The sequence below is a fragment of the Macaca mulatta genome, chromosome 4 (assembly GCF_049350105.2).
Source record: "Macaca mulatta isolate MMU2019108-1 chromosome 4, T2T-MMU8v2.0, whole genome shotgun sequence".
NCBI lineage: Eukaryota > Metazoa > Chordata > Mammalia > Primates > Cercopithecidae > Macaca > Macaca mulatta.
The window spans coordinates 65,856,879-65,871,523 of record NC_133409.1 but is presented as its reverse complement, the minus strand read 5'-3'; the positions used below and the strand labels follow the sequence as shown (position 1 = coordinate 65,871,523).

The window sequence follows — 14,645 nt, the reverse complement described above, 5'->3', positions numbered from 1 at the left end:
AGCTCAGCACTGCAACCTATGCAATCTCCCAGGGTTCCTAAGTTCCTCAACTAAGACATAGAATAGTCTCTCAGGTCCTTTCCATGCCTAAGACCTTGGATTTTAAGAAATTGTTTGCTAAGCGATCACTTTTGTGCAGTTTGAAATACTGCACTGGACTATGAATAGAACTCAAACATATGAATGTCTCTGGCTACTTTTGGTTAAAATTCAATTTTGTTAATATAAATAACGTTTTGAAGGCAGTGTTGTGTGAGGAAAAGACAACAGGAGTTTGGGAATCATATACATCTGATTAAATCTAAATTCCACCCCTTACCAGCTATGCAACCCTGGACATGTTTGTTAAACCTCTTTCCATAAACCTCAAGCCTCCTCATCCGCTCAATCATTGCTCTCTTATAAAATAGTTAAGAATATTAAATGAGAACTTTGGAAAGCCCCTGGCACATAATGAAGGTGAGTTTGCTTGCCTCTTCTGTTTTAAACATGAAAGTCTAAAGACACATTTGTTAAAAACAGGATGGAAATAAAGAACAAGTGGTACAGAAGGAATAACTAGAAAAAAGGTGATGGGATATTCTCAAATGAGTTTGAAAGGGGGTGAAAGTGGAGCAAGTAGAGCTATCAGGGCGGCTGCCAGAACAGAGGTAGGAGGATGAGTAATAGACCCAGGGAAGCATGAAGGAAGAGGCATTGAAGAGGCAATTGTGCAGAGGAAGCTAAACATACACATATATTTCAAACCATGGCAATTCATTTGGGAAAGTGAAATTGAAGCAGGGTCTATACAAAACATTAAGGCTGGAGTGACCCATGCGAGAAAGGGAGGTCTGATCAGGATACACACTTGAGTTCAAAGTCAGAGTGACCTCTGGAAGCGGGGAGAATTAGGAGTGAGCTGAGAGCAAAACTTCATAGCAGGCCTGAAGATACAGGGCTTGGCAGTCAGATGACAGAAAGGCAAGGGGCCTTCGGGTGGGCTCCCGTGGAGCTGCTGAAATGAATTATATTTATGTTGTTGGATAATCCTAAGTAAATATATTCATAATTGCTCTGAATATGAGAATTGGAGCATGGTTTCTAGGTTGTCTTCTAAAAAATGAGAAATTATCTTGATCGTTGTTGCTCTTGCATTTTACCTATCAGAACCCCGTGATAGGCTGTCGTCGTAGTTTTGGAGTTCAAAAGAAGAGCACAAACCCTGTTAAGCCTCTACTTCCACCCTACAGGCATAAAGCCTGAAGTAGAGCAGATCTAAAAAGCGCCATGACTCACAGGCTCTGCACCCTAGAGGGTGCACAGGATGTGCAGTGGCAGTAGTCACCTAGAGGGAAGAGCGTGTTCCATTAGGGACTTCTTGGTGGGATGGTGCATGCTCTAATCATGTGCTTTTAATAGAAGACCCTCTGAGAAGATAGCTGACCTACACAAACAGCCTATCACTTGCACACAGTAGAGGCAACTAGGATCCCCACTCTCCACTCTGGGTTTCAGAACCCAGTGAAAACATCAGAACGTTTGCACTTATGCAGTGATGGCTTCCAAATGAAGCCCAGGTCTCAAGTTAAAAGGTGGGTTATGAAACCGGGGGGGGGAGGTGGATAACAGGAAAGAAAAACAGTAAGGTTTCAGTGAAGGAAGGCAAATATGTGCTAATAGGAGAAGGTGAGAAAGGCTAATGAGATGTCTAATGCAAAGAATGACCTCATTCAAGCCCTAACATCTGTGCCTAAACCTGCACTTTAGGGCTACAAATAGAAAGGAAGGGAGCCACTGGTACCAAATATTCTGTAAGGCTTTGGGGCACAGGCAGTACTTGGCCCCCATCTCAGCATGTTGAGAAACAGAGGCAGCAAGAGAAGCAGCTGCAAACTCTGCCCAGATCCCAGGGTGGCAGCAGCATCCAGGAGACCTCAGAGGTCCCTGCCTAGCTCTAGCCTTAGGAAGAGGCCTAGGGGGCATATATTGGACACTTGCATTTTCCACCACGTTGATCTAAGTTGGAAAGAAAAACATGATTGGTGCTTTAAGGAGGTTGTGTGACTTGTTTTTGAGTTACCACTGAGTGCTTCAAAAATTATTGGGGAGAGGAAGCACGGATTTTACAGAGGTCTCAAAGTCCCAAAATAATAATTGGAGTTAAGTTTCAGTGAACAATTTTATGCATTTTTAAAAATTTGCTTTTTCTACTTTGCTTTTAAGCTGTAAGTTATTTTAAAACCCCAGTGTATGTGGCACCAATGACCTCACAATGCTTGAAATATTTTTTTAACTGACCAAAATTTTTATTCAAAAGAAACTTTAATCCTCATGCAAAGTACTTGGGGCTTTGCTTGCTGCCGGTGAACAGACGTGTGCACACTTCTGAGAGAAGAACTGCAAACACAAAGTTCCATTTTACTCTCTGGCCTAGACAATAACTCTAAGCGATTTTAGAACAGCAGGACTATTGTTTTTGTTAACCAAGATTTGTAAGGACAGTCAGAATTTAAAAAATTGTAAAAGATATAATTTAATTCTTTTGGGTGGTATGAGGTGAGTGGAGAACAGTGTTAGTAGCTATTCAGGGATGAGCCTCTGGAGGTTTTAGAGTCAAAAGATTTTCCTACTTAAATATTCTGAGCCTCAGTTTCCTTATCAGTGAAATGGGAATAGTAATATTACTCAGCCTTGTAAAGTTATTGTGAATACTTAAGTGAAATTGTATTTTTAAAGTGCTGACACGGGCTTGACACAAGTAAGTGGTGTGTAAGTATTAACTGTCGTGGCATAAATCCAAAGCCTTTGGAACTGTCCTCGATTAAAGCTGTGCAGAAATTGATGAACTCTTTGGCCTGTAGTGATCAAATGTATAGTCAGTTCATTCATTATCCCTCAAGTTGGTGATTTCCACACTAAATATGCCTGCAGTTCTTAAACATAGTCTACTCTGTATCCGTCCATTTTCTCTGGTTTTTGGGTTTAGTGTCAATCTTCTGTGGTCCCCTTGGAAATTCCTCTGATTGAGATAAAGGGAGATAATGTATATGAAAGAATGGAGATCTGGTTCAGTTCTTTTGCTTCTCTAAGTGGCAACAGCAGACTGCTCAGAGAAATCCCTTCTTCTTCAGTGTGGTCCTGTCCCTTCAGGGAACTATGGGGACACTGACTTGTTTTCTCTTACTCTCCATCTGTCTTCACAAGAGGTATTAGTCTATAGTTTTCCTTTCTTTGAATGTCATTGTCTCACTTTCTAATCAGAATGATGCTGACCACATTAAGTACATGGCAAAGTGTTCCTCTAGATACTACCTTAATGACATCCCACAAATTGTGGTATGATGTATTTTCATTTATGTTCAGTTAAAAATATTTGCTAATTTTCCTAGAAGTTTCCTCTTGGGATTGTTGTAGGAAGTCAGGGACCCCGAATGGAGGGATCTGCTGAAGCCGTGACAGTGAGGAAAGAAAAAGACCCTGTCACATTGTTTTATATTGTTTTATACTCAGTATCTGTTTTAAGGAAAAAACAAGGAAGTAAAATCAAAGACAGGCAGCCCGGCGCCAGGCCCAAAACCAGGCCTGGGCCTTCCTGGCCTAAACCCAGTAGTTAGAAATCAATTCATAACTTAGAAACTAATGTTATTCATAGATTCCAGACATTGTATAAAAGAACATTGTGAAACTCTCTGCCCTGTTCTGTTTTTCTCTATCAGTGCATGAAACCCTGTCACGTATCCCCTAGATTGCTCAATCAATCACGACCCTTTCATATGAAATCTTTAGTGTTGTGAGCCCTTAAAAGGGACAGAAATTGTGCACTCAGGGAGCTCGGATTTTGAGACGGTAGCTTGCCGGTGCTCCCAGCTGAATAAAGCCCTTCCTTCTACAACTTGGTGTCTGAGAGGTTTCATCTGCGGCCCGTCCTGCTACAACAGAAGAACATAAATTGTGAAGATTTCATGGACATTTGTTAGTTCTCCAAATTAATATGTTTATAATTTCTTAAGCCTGTCTTTACTGCAGTCTCTGAACATAAATTGTGAAGATTTCATGGACATTTATCACTTCCCCAATCAATACTCTTGTAATTTCCTATGCCTGTCTTTACTTGAATCTCTTAATCCCGTCATCTTCATAAGTAGAGGATGTATGTCACCTCAGGACCCTGTGATGATTGTGTTAACTGCACAAATTGTTCACAAAGCATGTGTGTTTGAGCAATATGAAATCTGGGCACTTTAAGAACAGGATAACAGCAATTTTCAGGGAACAAGGGAGATAACCTTAAAGTCTGGCTGCCTGGGAGCCGGGTGGAACAGAGTCATATTTTTCTTATTACCGAAAATGGGTAGGAGAAATATCGCTGAATTCTTTCCCCAGAAAGGAATATTAATAATTAACAGCCCTGGGAAAAGAATGCATTCCCAGGGGAGTCCTCTAAAATGGCCGCTCTGGGGATGTCTGCCTTATGCATTTGCAGATAAGGGATGAAACATGCCCTGGCCTCCTGCAGCACCCCCAGGCTTGCTAGGATTAGGAAATTCCAGCCTGGAGAATTCTAGTCAGACCGGTTCTCTGCTCTTGAGCCCTGTTAAGATGTTTATCAATGACAATGTGTGCACAGCGGGACATGGAAGTTCATTAGTGATTCTAGTTTCACCCTGACATTGTGCTCTCGCCCTGACCTTCTGCCTTGTGATCTTTTGTTGCCCTTGAAGCGTGTGATCTCCGTGACCCACACCCTATTCGTACACTCCCTCCCCTTTGAAAACTGCTAATAAAAACTTGCTGGTTTTGCGGCTCAGGGGGTATCAAGGAACCTGCCAACATGTGATGTCTCCTCTGGACACCCAGCTTTAAAATTCCTCCCTTTTGTACTCTTTCCTTTTATTTCTCAGTCCAGCCAACACTTAGGGAAATAGAAAACCTACATTGAATTATCAGGGGTAGTTCCCCCGATAGGATCATGGATAATTTAGAAGTGTGCTGTTTCATTTCCAAAGGTTTGGAATTTTCTGTTGTCTTGCTGTTATTGGTTTGTAGTCTAGTTATATTAGGATCTGAGAGCACACTCTGTGTGAGTTCTGTTCTTTTAAATTTGTTAAGGTTCATTTTAAAATCAAGGATGAGGTCTACCTTGGTGAATGTTCCTTGTGCTCTTGAGAAAAATGTGCATTTTGCTGTTACGGAGTGAAGTGTTCTATGAGTGTCAATATTGTCCAGGTTTTTGATGATGGTGTTCAGTTTTTCTGTATTATTGCTGATTTTTCCATTAGTTCTATTTGTTACTGAGATAACAGTGTCTAAATATGCAATGATAATTGTAGATTTGTCTATTGCTCCTTCAAGTTTTGTCAGTTTTCTTTTTGTATTGTGAAGCTGTGTTATTAGGTGTATACCCATTTGGGATTATAATGTCTTCTTGCGGCATTGAACTTTTTATGATTCTGAAATGTCTTTCTCGATCCTTGTTGATCTTTGCTCTGAAAGTTGTTTTGTCTGATATTAATATCTGCACTCCAGTTTTCTTTTTGTGTTCTTCTATTTATTCTATTCAATGAGTTTTCTGCTGCCACATTTTTTGTCATTTTAAAATTTAAATTTTATTGTCATTTTGTAATTCTTTATAGCATTTTTTTGTTGAGTTGTTTTTAGCTTTCTACTGATTTTAATTGTGTTCATGATTGTTTGTTGGAGTATCTGTAATAATAATAACAATAATAATAATAAATAATTGCTTTCAAGCTCTTTCTTCTTTTAAAGAGATGGGTCTCGCTCTGTTGTCCAGGCTGTAGTACAGTGGTGCAATCATAGGACACTGCAGCCTTGAACTCCTGGGCTCAAGTGATCCTCCCACCTCAGCCTCCTGAGCAGCTGGGATCACAGATGTGCATCACCACGCTCAGCTAATTTTTAATTTTTTTGTAGAGATGGGGTCTTGTCATGCTGCCCAGGCCTCAAACTCCTGGGCTCAAGTGGTCCTCCTGCCTTGGCCTCACAAAGTCCTGGGATTACAGGTGTAAGCTACCACATCTTGCTGCTTTCAAGTCTATATTAGATAATTCTAAATCTTTGTTACCTTAATATTCGTATATGTTGATTTTCCTTTTGATATTTTCGCAGATCTTTAGACGCCATGTAATTTTGGTTTGTATTTTAGGCATTTTGAATATTATGAGATCTGGGGGCCTTTTAAAAATATTATGAATATGTGGATATTTTTGTTTTAGGAGGCAATTGACCAGGTCTGAGTTCAGGCTGCAAATTCTAACCCACCTTCTATGACTTGCAATTCCAATGCTAGCTAAACTTTGAGATTATTTCCATGTATTCCATGTGTACACCAATCATTGTTCTCTCTGGGACCCCAGGTTAACTCCACTTTTAAAGTGTTGTGTATACTGATTATGATCAGATTCATGTATGTACAACTTAGGGGTGAGCCCAGGTATTTATAAGCAAATTTCTAGGATTGCTTTGCTGAGCTTCTCCATGTCTGGAGAAGCTTTTTTATTCTCTAGGGCTCCTCTATTTGGTCCTACAGTCAGAAAGCTGGGGCTTTATTTAACCTACATGCTCACAAAATTTTGCAATTGCATCCACATCTGGGGTCAAGTGGTGCAAGGACTGAGACAGAGGGGAAAAAAGGCACTGGAGTTCTCTGATTGGAGGGGAAAATTTCCTGTCTTAGAGATTTGGTTCAAACCATCTTCTGTGGTGGCTTCTGCCATTGTCCCCACAGGATTGCTTCAAGGCTGTAATATAAGAGATCACATGGCAGAATAAAACTAATTGGTATCTGCATTCTCTGGGCATTGTGAGTTTCTTTTTTCTACTCTGTGTGCTAGTATTAAGGGGCCACTCCTAGATTTCTTTCTTTATCTAAGTGCCCAGTTCCAGGTTTCATGCTACATTTTTGTATTCAGATCAGGGAGAAATGGTGCCAGATTGATAGCAGTTTAAATTCTATGCTTCTTCCATGATCTCACTGCTCTTATTAACTTTTCGGAGTTCTCATATAGTTGTTCCAACTTTATGATTTCCATACTGAACACACCTGCACTGTCAAACATTCCTTGCATTCTGTCCATCTCTTATATTTGCATTTAGCTGGAAAGACAAAGTGGAGCAGGCATACTCCATTTTACCCAGCAACAGAGCACACAATTATCTCTTAGAGCAATTAAGAATAAGTTTAAAAAATTTTATATTTACCTTTTTTTTTTTTTTTTGAGATGGAGTCTTGCTCTGATCCCTAGGCTGGAGTGCAATGGCACGATCTCAGCTCACTGCAACTTCCACCTCCTGGGTTCAAGTAATTCTCCAGTCTCAGCCTCCCAAGTAGCTGGGACTACAGGCATAAGCCACCACACCTGGCTAATTTTTGTATTTTTAGTAGAGATGGGGTTTCGCCATGTTGGCCAGGCTGGTCTTAAACTCCTGACCTCAGGTGATCCACCCACCTCGGCCTCCCAAAGTGCTGGAATTACAGGCGTGAGCCACCATGCTTTCAAGTGCTCTTTAATTTTTGTGTAGGCACAAGTTTATGTCAGATAACATATTTCTTCTGCATAACTTTAACATTTCATTTAGTGCAATTCTACAGAAAATGATGTTCAGTTTCTGTTAGTCTAAACAATTCTTTCTTTTCTCTGCAGTTTTGAAATAAATTTTTATTCTTTTTGTTTATTTTTCAGTTCGGGTAATTTTTATTTACTATATTCAAGTTCATTGATTGTTTTCCTCAGCTGTATTGAGTCTCCTAATGAGCCCATTGAAGGTAGTCTGCATCTGTGTTACTGTGTTTTATTTCTAGTATATATTTTTTCAGCCATACTGAGGTATAATTGACAAATAAAAATTCAATAAACTTAAAGTATACAATGTGATGTTTTGATACACATGTAGACATTGCAAAATGATTATCATAATTAAGTTAATTAACATATCCATCCTGTCACATAGTTATGAGCATGTAGTGAGAACATTTAAGGTCTATTCTCTTAGCAGATTTCAAGTACATAATACAATATTATTAACTATAGCCATCATGCTGTATATCAAATCTCCAGAACATGTTCATCTGGCATAACTAAAGCTTTGTACCCTTTGACCTACATCACCCCATTTTCCCCACCTCAGTCCCTGGCAATAACCCTACTCTCTGCTTCAGCTTTTTAGATTCTACATATAAGTGACATCATGCAGTATTTTTATTCTGTGCCTGGCTTATTTAGCATAATGTCCTCCAGGTTCATCCTATGTTGTCACAAATGGTAGGATTTCCTTTTAAGGCTGAATAATATTCCATCATATAGACACACCTATATATGTGTGCTTATCTATTTATCTTTCTATATATGTTCCCTTCTTTTACCTATCCATTTATTGATATATACTTAGGTTGGTACCATATTTTGGCTATTGTGAATTATGCTGCAATGAACATGGTAGTGCAGATATCTCTTTGAGATGGTGATTTCATTTTCTTTGGGTGTACACCCAGAAGTGGAAGTGGAATTGCTGGACCATACAGTAGTTCTTGTTTTAATTTTTTGAGGAACTTCCATACTGTTTTCTATAACGGCTATACCAATCTACACTCCCACAAACAGTGTATGAGAGTTCTCCTTTCTCTACATCTTCTCCAACACTTGTTGCCTTTGTCCTTCTAGTAACAGCCAGTCTAACAGGTATGAGGTGATATTTCATTGTGATTTTCATGTGTATTTCCCTGATGATTAGTAATGTTGAATATTTTTATATAACTTGGCTATTGGTATGTTTTCTTTTGAGAAATGTCTATTTAGGTCCTTTGCCAATTTTTACATCAAGTTTTTGGTTTTTTGCTACTCAGTTGTGTTTAATTTGGGGTATTAGCCACTTATACATGGTTTGCAGATAGTTTCTCCTTTATGTAGATTGCCTTTTCATTTCATTGATTGTTTCCTTTGCAGAAGATTTTAGTTTGATACAGTTTTATTTGTCTACTTTTGCTTTTGTTGCCTGTGCTTTTGGTGCCATATCCAAAAGTTATTGTCCTTTAGATATTGACATTTGTCTAGACAAATGTCAAGAAGCATTTTTCATGTGTTCTCTTCTGTCAGTTTTATAGTTTCAGGGTTATGTTTAAGCATTTAACCCATTTTGGGTTTATTTTTGTATATGATGTAAGATAATGATTTAATTTTATTCTTCTGCATGTGGATATTTAGTTTTTGCAAAACCATTTATTGAAGAGACTATCCTTTCCCTATTGTGTGTATGTGACAACTTTGACAAAGATAAATTAACTGTAAATGTGTGAATTTATTTCTGGGTTCTCTATTCTGTTCCATTAGTCTATATGTCTGTTTTTATGCCAGTACCATGCTGTTTTTGTTACTATAACTCTGTAGTATATTTTGAAGTCGGATAGTATGAGTCCTCCAGATTTGTTCTTTTTGTTCAAGGTTGCTTTGACTATTTGGGGTCTTTTGTGGTTCAATAATTTTCCTTGATTTTTTTGGTAAATATTTCACATTATATAAATTGCATTCTTTTTGGTGATTTTTAGTTATATTTACATATTCTTAAATCATTACCACTATCTAATTTTAAAACATTTTCATCAGCCCAAAAGGAAACCTTGAACCCATTAGCAATCACTTCTTTTTTTTAAAAAAAAGAGTTTAAGGAAAGAATATATTTGAACCACATAAACAAACAAAAAGGTATTATATAAGAAAAAATAATGTAACAATTTATGTGAGTACCTAACATATGAGCATACTCTTACATCTAAAACAAAAAATAAAAAGGTAACATTGGTACTATCTATCTATCTATCTATCTATCTATCTATCTATCTATCTATCTGACAAATGCGCATTAAATAATTCTCTAATATAAAACATTTAAAATGTGGAGAATATTTTTTCAAGATACAGAAAACAATTGTTATGATAGGCACAACTGCAAGTCTTATAAAAACATGCTTGCAAGGATAAAATTCACCTGACCACTCATTTCTCACATACACCAATGCTATACAATTGTTAAGCACTGAATATTGCCACCCATTTTTGCAATGTTTGAGTTTCAACACTGATTGGTATGAATTCCGAATTACACAATTAATTACTGTTATTTTTCAGTCTTTCTGCCATGTTCCATACAGAAGGCATCTATTTAATATGAATACTTAAAACAGCTACATTATTTATAGCAAAGTCACTTCCCTATGTTCATTTTTCCTTTAAAGGCATTATATTTAGAAAATAGTTATTACAACAAATACTGCTTTAGAAGATCTGAAACTCCAAATCAATGTGCTCCATCAACCATAGGTAGATCTAAGAAGCCCTGAGTGAAAAGAACACAAATGTAAAAAGCTGATAAATTTAAAGATTATAAAATTGGTTTATTATAAAAACAATTCAAGAATACCCACTTAAAATCTTATCCCAATGCTACCCAATACAACCAAGAAGCAGTTAATCACTTTTACATCAGGAACAAGGACACAAAACCGGACACCACATCAAGGCAGTGATTCAAACTCAAAAAGAGAAAGGACTCTTAGGTCTCCTTCAGGTCAGTACAGAGAGTATCATAATATCAAAGCACTGTGCCAGGTATCACAGTACTGCTACAACACCGAGGTATAACTGGGCAAATTAAAGTCGAGGAGAAATGAAGATCTCCATATTCTTGTTTTGTGGGTGTACTTAAGTGATTGAAATTCTAGGAACAGCTGCCTTTAGTGACAGCAAGATGTAAGACAAGTCTTTATTAAAGAGAAAGAAGTTTATAAGGTTCTCTATCATGGTCCCCCTAAATCTTCACAACCCCCCAAACCTTCCCACCCTCCCCTTAAGCTAAAGTTACTCTGCTGATACATAAGATATAATCTGAATTTGTGGCTACTGGCAAATTACAGGCACTCCTTCCAAGAAGCTTTGATCTTCTGCACATTAAAAAAAATTCCCAACCACATACTATATAATTCATATACCCAATTTTGCATTCTGGGTAGAATTTCATTATTACTCTAAAATTCCATCCGCACAGTGGCCATTTCCTCCCAGACTTAATTCAAGATTTAATCTTTCTGCTGTTTTCTTAGTAAAAGCCTTAGAGTCAATTATTGTGAGTGATCGGCCTATGAACTATTATATACAACATAGTGATTGCATTTTTTTGAGCACTGAAAGTATTTAAAATAAAACTTCTTACTTCCAACTTCTGCACTCCCCCAAAATGAAGGGCCAAAATACGTAGATTTTGTAACTGGGGGAAAAAAATCTATCTTCCCAAGCTGAGGCTTTTCATAGCAGCTTTTGCCAGGAGAAGAGATTTTATGTCTGTTATAAACCCTTGAAAATAAGGGCTTATTCTAGATATATTGGAAGACCGTTAAAACTTAGAGGTGCTAGCCCGTGCAACTTTAATTCACAACCAACTTTTACTTCATAGCTTATACTGAAGAGTTAATTCATGCTCATTTTGTTCCTTTAAAAAATATTCTTTGGGGCTGGATGCGGTGGCTCACGCCTGTAATTCCAGCACTTTGGGAGGCCGAGGCGGGTGGATCAGGAGCTCAGGAGATCCAGACCATCCTGGCTAACACAGTGAAGCCCCGTCTCTATTAAAAATACAAAAATCAGCTGGATGTGGTAGCATGTACCTGTAATCCCAGCTACTAGGGAGGCTGAGGCACAAGAACAGCTTGAACTCAGGGGGCAGAGGTTGCAGTGAGCTGAGATCGCACCACTGCACTCCAGCCTGATGACAGAGCGAGACTCCATCTGGAAAAAAAAAAAACAACTCTTTGGAAACCATTATCATCCCTGTAGACACATACTCTAGTTACATAATCTCTTCCTATAAAAATAAAGGTATAATCATGATTATCTGTATTTCTTTGCTAAATTCAACTGTCAATATACATTTATTAATCTGATCACTTTTCCAGCTAACTCATGACCTTATAGTATTCTATCCAAGGTCACTTTTCACCACAGAAGTAGGAGCAAGTCTTATAAGTAAGAACAATCTTGAAGGCAATATTTTAATCTAGTCTTTAATGTGTTCATTACAAATGAGAACTACAAACTAGAATTTACTTCCAAAACTAAGGCAAAGGCAAACTTCCAAAGCTAAATAAAGGTAAACCACTATGAAGCTTATTTCTGTCATGGACATTATGAACCTACTCAGTGATTTCCAACCAAGACATAAAAATTAGTCCAAGGGAGAAAATAAAAGCTATTTCTGGTTTGCTCCTTTCCAATTCATCAGATAATACCTATCATATGCCCAGAGGGCGTGGAGCACTTCCCTAGGTACTATCCATAGTAATAGCTCCTTCTAGAACACTGAACTACTTCAAACGTCTGTGGATTTCCCCAACCAGATTTAAACTACCAGTGAAATATAAACTACTCGTCATGTATTCTAAATGCATACAAAGCGCTACTATTTTAAAAATTAACTGGAAAGCAGGGAAACCTAAAAAAAGATACATTCTGCTACCACATTCTTATAAAAGTTATGTTTGTGTGTGTGTATGTATATAAAATAGAGAGCAGATAATCAAGATTTAAATAAGGTGGTAAAAAATTGGAAATGAAGATTTTACCAAAACAACTACAATAACTGTCCCAAGCTACAATTATGAACAGATTCACTAATATGATCATTTGCCTAGGTTCCAACAAAACCACGTCATTAAGGACGTCAGAACTCAAAGCTTCCTGCAGACTTGGCATCTTCTCCTCTCCTTCTATGTTCACTCCATCTCCTTCCAGTGTTTCTTGGTCCACTTTTGTCCCAGGAATGGCTTCCAGGTAGTCGGGGAAACAGTCCTGCTGTGAGGGCAAGGTGCTTTGGTTGATAGTATCACCTGTATCCATCTCATGAACGCTGTTCAGGATGTCATCTGTGGTGCGAGGGACACTAGCTGCCCATGCTTAGTCCACTGTCTGTACACTCATCTCGAGAGTGATAAGTGCCACTGTTAATGAAAGGATGTGAGCTATTGGTCATCATTGTTCTCATCCTGAGACATCTCTGGTGAAGACACTGGATTTTGAGGCCCACCGTCCTGCTCCAGTGTTGGTAACTGGCTACGCAGTGCTAACTTCTGCCAAAGCAGTTCCTGCTGTTCCAGCCAAAGCTTCTCCTCCATCTGCAGTTGCTGCATCTGTTGTTGCTGGTTGGAGTTGCTGCCACCATGACACCTCCCTGTGGGCTCTGGGGAACCAGGGGTGGTGGCTGTTTTGCTGGAGCACTCTGATTCTCCGGTTCCTAGCAAAATGAGGGTCAAGCCTTGGGTGGTCTTGTTCTTGTGGTTTATACAGTAAATTTCTCCATCCTGAGTCATGACTTTTTCCTCCCCGTTTTGTTGATCTTTTGTATTTTTTTGTTTCAATTTCATTCATTTCTGATCTGATCTCTATTATTTCTTTATTTCTACTAACTTTAGGTTTTGTTTTCTCTTGCTTTTCCAGTTCTTTAAGATGTATCATTAGGTTGTTTATTTGAAGTTTTTCTTCTTTTTTTATTTAGGCACATGCCACCATGCATGGCTAATTTTTTTGTATTTTTTAGTAGAGACAGGGTTTCACTATGGTTCAGGTTAGTCTCGAACTCCTGGCCTCAAGTGATCTGTCCACCTCGCCCTCCCAAATTGCTAGGATTACAGGCATGAACCACCAAGTCTGGCCTACATTTATTTTTTAAATCCATTCTCCTGATCTCTGCCTTTTGAATGCAGTGTTTAGTTCATTTTTATTCACATAATTACTGATATTTAGTTGAAATTCCCTATTTGTTCATGCATACCTTCTGTTTTTTTCCCAAAGCCTTTACAATATCAATAATAGTATTTTAAATTCCTTGTTGGATAGTTTTAACATGTGGATCCCATTGTAGTCTGGTTCTATTGATATTTTTTTTCTTGAGAAAGGGCTTTTTTTTAAGCAAGCAGATTTAACAATTGTAAACATAGATCCATCCAACAGTGGAGCACCCACATAAATAAAGCAAATATTATTGGAGGTAAAGAGACAGATGGGCCTTAGTACAATAATAGCTGGGAACTTCAACATCCCACTTTTAGCATTGGACAGATCACACAGACAGAACGTCAACAAAGAAACATTGGACTTAATCTGCGCCAGAGAGCAAATGGATCTAATGGATATTTACAGAACATGTCATACAAAAGCTACAGAATATACATTCTTCTGAGCACATGGATCATTCTCAAGGATAGATCATATATTAAGACACAAAACCGGCCTTAAAACATTTAAAAAATTGAAATAATATCAGACATCTTCTCTGACCACAATGGAATAAAACTAGAAATTAATAACAAGACGAATTTTGGAGACTATACAAACACATGGAAATTAAACAATATGCTCCTGAATGACTACTGAGTCAATAAAGAGATTAAGAAGAAAATTGAAAAATTTCATGAAACAAATTATAATGGAAACACAACATACCAAAACCTATGGGATTCAGTAAAAGCAGTATGAAGAGGGTAGTTTATAGCTATAAGTGCCTAAATAAAAAAAGAAGAAAAACTTCAAATAAACAACCTAATGATACATCTTAAAGAACTGGAAAAGCAAGAGAAAACAAAACCTAAAGTTAGCAGAAATAAA

The 14,645-nt window shown here is 37.9% G+C and overlaps 1 pseudogene; it reads right to left on the bottom strand.

Moving 5' to 3' along the window:
- Positions 1-3,804: 3,804 nt before the first annotated feature.
- Positions 3,805-13,405, bottom strand: LOC100426347 (transcriptional coactivator YAP1 pseudogene; annotated as a pseudogene).
- Between the last annotated feature and the right edge of the window lie 1,240 nt (positions 13,406-14,645).